This window comes from Sylvia atricapilla, chromosome 5, assembly GCF_009819655.1.
Source record: "Sylvia atricapilla isolate bSylAtr1 chromosome 5, bSylAtr1.pri, whole genome shotgun sequence".
Taxonomy (NCBI): domain Eukaryota; kingdom Metazoa; phylum Chordata; class Aves; order Passeriformes; family Sylviidae; genus Sylvia; species Sylvia atricapilla.
Genome location: NC_089144.1, coordinates 20996010 through 21002368, shown reverse-complemented (window position 1 = coordinate 21002368; position 6359 = coordinate 20996010).

Sequence of the window (6359 nt, the reverse complement as noted above, 5' to 3'; positions counted from 1 at the left end):
AATTATTAGCATCCAATTAAATATTGAATAAGTTCCATTATTGAAGGGGGATTTTTTGTGCCTCTCAGGGACCCTCCAAAGAGTTAATTAGAGAGCCTGTACACTTGTAGACATAACGTGTATGTGCCTCCACCCCCTCCGGTGCTGCTACAGATCCCAAGCATGCAGGTGTTTTCTACTCTGTGAGCCTGAAACTGGATTTTTCCATGCTCTTTAAATTGTAGAGTGTCAGTCCATCTTCAACAGCAGGAATCTTGGCATAAACTGCCAAAAAAAAAAAAAAAAGTTGACCTGTGTTGCTTTGGCTGAGGAACTGACTCGTTTCAATCCAGCACGTGCATGTCTGTCCCTGCCAGCCTGGAGCTGGAGCAGTCTCCAGAGTATGGGCACATCGTGGTGGTGATAAGAGCTTGTCCAGAGTGAGCTGTTCCCTGACTGGACACGGCTCCTGCTGCTGAGCCTGATCTCAGAAGCATTTCTCTGAGTTAGATTCCCACCAGGCCACTCCTGAGCTTTTCAGCAGCAGTGAGGATGGGTCAGGATTTATTTATGTAGGAGTTGAGCACAGTCCTGTGCTTTCATTGTTGGCATTTTCCTGATTTTTGACTGATGCCTGGGCATTGAACAGGGAGATGTTCTAGGGTTTGTACAGGTGGGAAAGGTGTGATCAGGGATAAGAGTGATCAATCCTGGCAGAGAAACCAGACCAAACCAGCAGCAAGAAGAGCAGAGCCTGACCATTCTATCTGCTGGAATAGATGTGGCTATTCATTATAAATTAATATTATAAGATTAAAATTATTAATGAGGTTGCAGAGGGGCAGAATTAGCCAAACAGACGCACTGGGCCATAACCCATGAACATTTAAGGGTGGTTCAATGTCCAGTGTCAGAGGGAAGAGAAGCAACCCAAGGTGTCACAGGACAGCAGTAAAATCCTCTCATGTGGTGGGGAGGAGGAGAAGGAGGAGGAGGATGTGACTCCAGCTGGAAATCAATCCACACGTGGCATCCATCAGGCTGCTGGGAAAGCAGGCTCCAAATGGAGTGCTTGTCATTAGGAGAAGATGCATGGAAGAGACAGAGATGGGGAAATAGTCCGTCGGGGGCTGTTTGTGAGGCAGCCCCATCAGGCAAATAGGATTATTGGGCATGATGAGATAATTCACCAGGAAGTCAGATTTAAGTGACCCTCCCAGACAAGGGAATGCTGGGGGAGAGGGGAGTGCGAGCTCCCAGCTGGGTCTTGGCCTTCACTGAGAGCCCAGCACAGCCTCTGCACTGGGAAACTGGGTGAACTGGGAGTGGTGACTCAAATCTTTCAGATTGAAATTATTTTCAATCATTTTTCCTTTTCTCTTGAGAGGACCCCTAAATTTTGCAAGCAACATTTCACACTGAAAGCCAGTTTACCTCCAACAGAGAGTTTGTCTGTGTTTTTAAGCCTTCTGTCGTGCCACAGCCCATCTGTAATGCATTCATCCTCAGAGAAAAAATCCATCCCAGGGGAACCAACACAAAACACAGCCAAGTTCTACAGGCAGCACTGGGAGGAGAAGGATCTAAATCCAAATCACTGCCTGCCACGGTCACTACGTGACCAGGCAGCGTCTCCAAAATTCAGGAACCCTCCCACGGAGAGATTCCTGCAGAAGCCAGCAAAACCTGCCCTCTTCAAATCCCCAGAGGAACAGTTGTGCTCATAGCTAGGCTGGCATAAAATAAGAGTCACTCCACTTTCTTCACTAGTGTGTAAAGGACTTATATTTTAAGTCCTTTAAAACTCTGACAACAGTTGGATAAATCTCCTATTCTCCTCCCCATGAACGTGCTGGCAAATAAAAAGGGCCCTCTGACCTTTGGCTCTTTGAAAAGGGATATACTTATTTTTTAGAGAAAACAAAGCTAAAAACGTTTTGAACAATGGAGTTATTTAATTATTATTTAATTCCCAACACTTTTAGGGCAGTTCTCATTAGATGGGTGCACGAGGAGGAACGACAAAGCAGCTGTCTCTCCATTCCCACCAGCAGAACCCAGAACACGTTCTCTTTTCTTTTGATGACAGCCCTTTCAAATGCTTGGGGATGTCTGCAGGAGAGATGGCAATGATTAGACTCATCACACACTAATGATGGCTGTGGCAGTGTGGGCTGTCTGGAGAAGGAAGATGAAGTGACACCCAAGCCTGTGGAACTGCAGCCACTCTTTTGCCCTCCCTGGGGGAGCCCACCACAGATAAAGAGCTGATGGACAGAAGCAGCTGACATGAACCATATCACCCTCACCTGGTAAAGAACTGCCAGAATTTGTCAGAATTGGAATAATCTGCTCTAGTGGAAGGTGTCTATGGCAAGAGCTGGGTGATCTTTAACGTCACTTCCAACCCAAACCATCCTTTGATTCTGTGACAATTGAGCCAACTCACAGTTTTCTCTGTATTTTGCAGATTTCTTGGCCCTTCATTGTATCAGGTCTTGTACAGACCTAATGCAAAAGTGATGGTTCACACCTCATAATAAAATAAAAAGAGGTAAAAACATGCGCAACCCAAATTTCCCAGGAAATCTTCCCCAGGATCTTATTCATAGGGAGAAATCTCATGCTGAGTTTATTTTTCTTCTTCACCAGACAAGTTGTTCTAAGAGCAGACACTGTCTTTCAGAAGAAGAAAATAAATTGATCCCATTTAAAATTCTTCTTCATCCATGACCAACTCTATTTAAAATGCTATCAATCTGCATGGTGGCTTCCCCAGTGGAAAAGGTGCAAACCAAAGGCTTGGTGCTTTTATTTTGGCTTGTGTTGGATTCCTTCACTCACGTTGCTTGCATTTTGATGTGTTTTTAATAACACACAGACACGAGTGCATCTTCTGGGTGAAGGCAGCTCACCAGCTGCCACTGTTTATTGATTTGTTTATCTTCATTTACCTTTTCAGGACAAAAACAGGGAGCACAGTTTGTGTCCTTGCTGTGGCCAGAGTCACAGCAGCAGGGGTTCCAGGCATGTGACTCGTGATGGAGAGAAAGACCTTGAAGAGCAGGAGAACGACAGCTTTTGAACACCTGGTGACCAAATTATTTCAACTGCAAAAGTGCAACAGAGTAGGAATTGCTGTGGAGGCGTCATAAGCAGCAGAGAAGTGGGAGAAGTCACTGATGGTGAAGTGAGGTGGGTTTGACCCTGGTCCTACAGAGGGGTGACAGCTCTGCCTCTGATCTCCAGGTGCAGAGTGGGGAAGGTCCAGTGCAGATGACATGTCCGTCATTTTTAGGATGTTGTGGGAAAAACAGGCTGCTAGCTTTTAATGCAAAGCTGAGAAAAATTACCCTAAGGAGGAAAAGTGAGGCTGTTTAGACTTCAGGAGCTATAATTAGACAGTGACTCACAAACCACTTCAGAGAAGAGGCTGAACTTGGAGAATGGTGACTTTGATGTGGCCTGTGCTTGTGTTTACCTCTGCTGGCCATGACTGGAGACATGACAGACGTGATTCTGGGGGGGATAGTTCATCATTCCAAGCCATTGGCCATTCCTGTGTTGTTCTGGAGAGTTCAATTACCTGATAACAACTACGTGATAACAGCAGCCACCTCTGGATGCCAGCAGCTACTCCCATTCCCTAAAGGAGGGAGAGTACTCACCTCACTGACCCAGGCACCTGAATTAGGTGTCTGCTTACAAGTATCTCCCTGTGAGTCAAATGTGTTTGTCACCTGAGACATCCAAAAATGTCCCATTTACCTTCAGCCTTTGTTTCTGAAGGACTCAGGTCACCGGTGGATCCAGTGTTGTGTGTGGTGGTCCAGTGGGATGAAGTGGGCACCACAGGGACCTCAAATGGCACAGGGTGATTATCCCTAAGGAAACCCAGCACAGCCAGTGGAGGAAGTCTGGAGTCTCCTTGCTAAATCAGGGAGCACTCCAGTACCAGCTGGTGTCAGATAACCTGAGTTATTCTAGTGAGGATCTAACCAAGATTGTTTCTTTGCCAGAACAAAAAAAACCCAGACAAAAATCCCAAAATCTGGTGGACTCCTCTGTCAGAGGCTTTGCAGTATCTGGGAAGCAGGACTGAGCCAGATAATATCCTGCTCAAAACTGATCAGAACTTTACATGGCCGTGGTCAGGCTTTGGTATGAATCATTGAAAGGAAATTGGATTGTAAAGGGAAAACAAGAAAAAACCCACATGAAACTGTGTGTTTGTAACAAGTCTGAGGAAACCTCTCTGTAAATTCATGTCTGTGTTGTCTTGTACCCCCTCCCATTACTCTTAACCCTTTCTTCTTTGATTCTGAGCAGTTCCTGCTGCTGGCCAAGGGAAATGGAGTTCTGGCAATTTTGGAAGTGACTGGCAGTAAAGGACCCAAGTCACCCTTTGCTCTAAGAGAACTTTTGCAATATGGATTTTACCCCTCACAAGCCACCCGAGAACCCTCACTGGGATGAGTTCATCCCAGTCATTCCAAACCCAAGCCTCCATGGGTTTCTCATGTCATTTTGCCTTCCAGACTGAGCGCCAGGAGAGCCCCAGAGCAATAGCTGAAGCTGGAAAACCCGAGGACTGAAGTGCCTAATTCCCAGCTGTCCATTCTGCTGGCTCTAGCCATGAGGTTCTCTTGGTTCTGAACCAAGAGGTCTCTGCTGGAGGTGATGCCTTGGGAAGGGTGACCTGAAACAGAGACTGGACAGAGCTGGAGAATAAAATAGATATTTATTGAAAGGCCTTTAGGGTACACCTTGGGCAGGACAAGAGCCTGGCCAGGGCTACAGCCAAGGTGGGCACAAAATGGTCACAAAGTGGACAAACAGTCACGAGGTCTCACACTTTGATAAGTTTTGGTCCATTTGCATATTGGGGTTTGATTGTCCAATTACAGCTTCAGGTTGTGAGGTCCCATCCTTCTTGTTTTCTCTCTTCATTCCACTGTTGTTTGGGCTTTTGGGCCTGAAAGTTGTTGCTGGTCTTCAGCATGAAAAGGATTTGTTTTGTCTTCTTACTCTCTGAAGAGAGCTGAGTGACACTGAATGTGAGGTTCAGAGCTACACTCCTGGGCAGCACAGAATCTGGAAAACATGAAAGCTCAAACTTTAGGCATCAGAGGGAGAAACCCCTTGTAAGCCAAGAGGAAATCTGTCAATAATGGGAAACCAGAGCCATTTAGGATCAATCATAATGATTGATTCTGCCAGGGAGGAGGGGAAGGGGAGGGAGCTGTTGGCTGGGGGACCTGGGACACATCACATGTCCCTGGGACCGTGGCTGTCCCCGCACTTTAACACGGCTGGAGCAGAGCGAGGAGCCATTAATTGACTTTTTGCTCCAACTGTAATCCTGATGTCTCTTAGATGTCAATTAACCGCCAGTAATAGGTGGCTAATTGCATGAGATGGCCTTTCAAATGAGCTGTAAGACACAGACCCAACCACTGCGGTCATTAAGGGTCCTTCTGCACATTGCACAGGGCACTTTTCTCTGGCTCTTTTCCCGAGTCTTTCATTACATCACACCCTATGTCTGTGCTGGATAATCTTTTGCTTGGTCTGAACTTTCATTATTGCCCTTTTCTTATGTTTTTATCCATCCAGGGGTGTACAGAGTTGTTTTATTGCCATTATATTTAAAGGTCAAGGCAGAAGTACCTCACAGGTGCATGTTATGGAGTCTCACAAAAACCACTGTCCTTCAATACAGGACAGGGTGAGAAAACCATCTTACAGCTCCTCCCAGGAGCTGAAAAGTCAATGGCATCAATTTTGTGGAGAGAAACTTCTCTTGCTTGGGTGTCCCAAAGTCTAAAGAAGTCCAGGTATCCATCTCCTCACACAGGGAGAGCAAGGGCAGGTTGGAACATCAGCAGATGGAGAGAGAAGATAAATCCTGGCCTGGTAAATCCATGGGATTGTTGGTAGGAACTGTGGCTGGAGAAGGATATCAGGGTCTGAGCTTCTGTCCTCTCACACCCTGGCAAGTGCAAACCACAGGCTGGATATTCAGAAGCACCATTTACCCCTAAAATGCTGCTTTTGTAAGAGTTGACATTATTATTTGCCTTCAACAATGTCAATATTTTCTCTTTTTTTAAAATCTGTATGTTCCCCAAAATCCTCTGACTGTCAACCAACCCAGTTTTTGTCACTAGAGTTTCTATGCCCAACTAGAGCATAATTTTTTCCCTTTTACTGCTGTTCTAACTGGAAATGGACAAAACTTTCCTCCCTAAAAGAGGACAAGTTCCAGAGGTAGGGACTAAACTGTGCTAAGCCCTGCAGAAAGCAAGATGTGCTGTTCACTGCACAGCTGGACTCCTGTGGCTCTGAGATGCAAATCTGATGCAGTCACTGGAAATCAC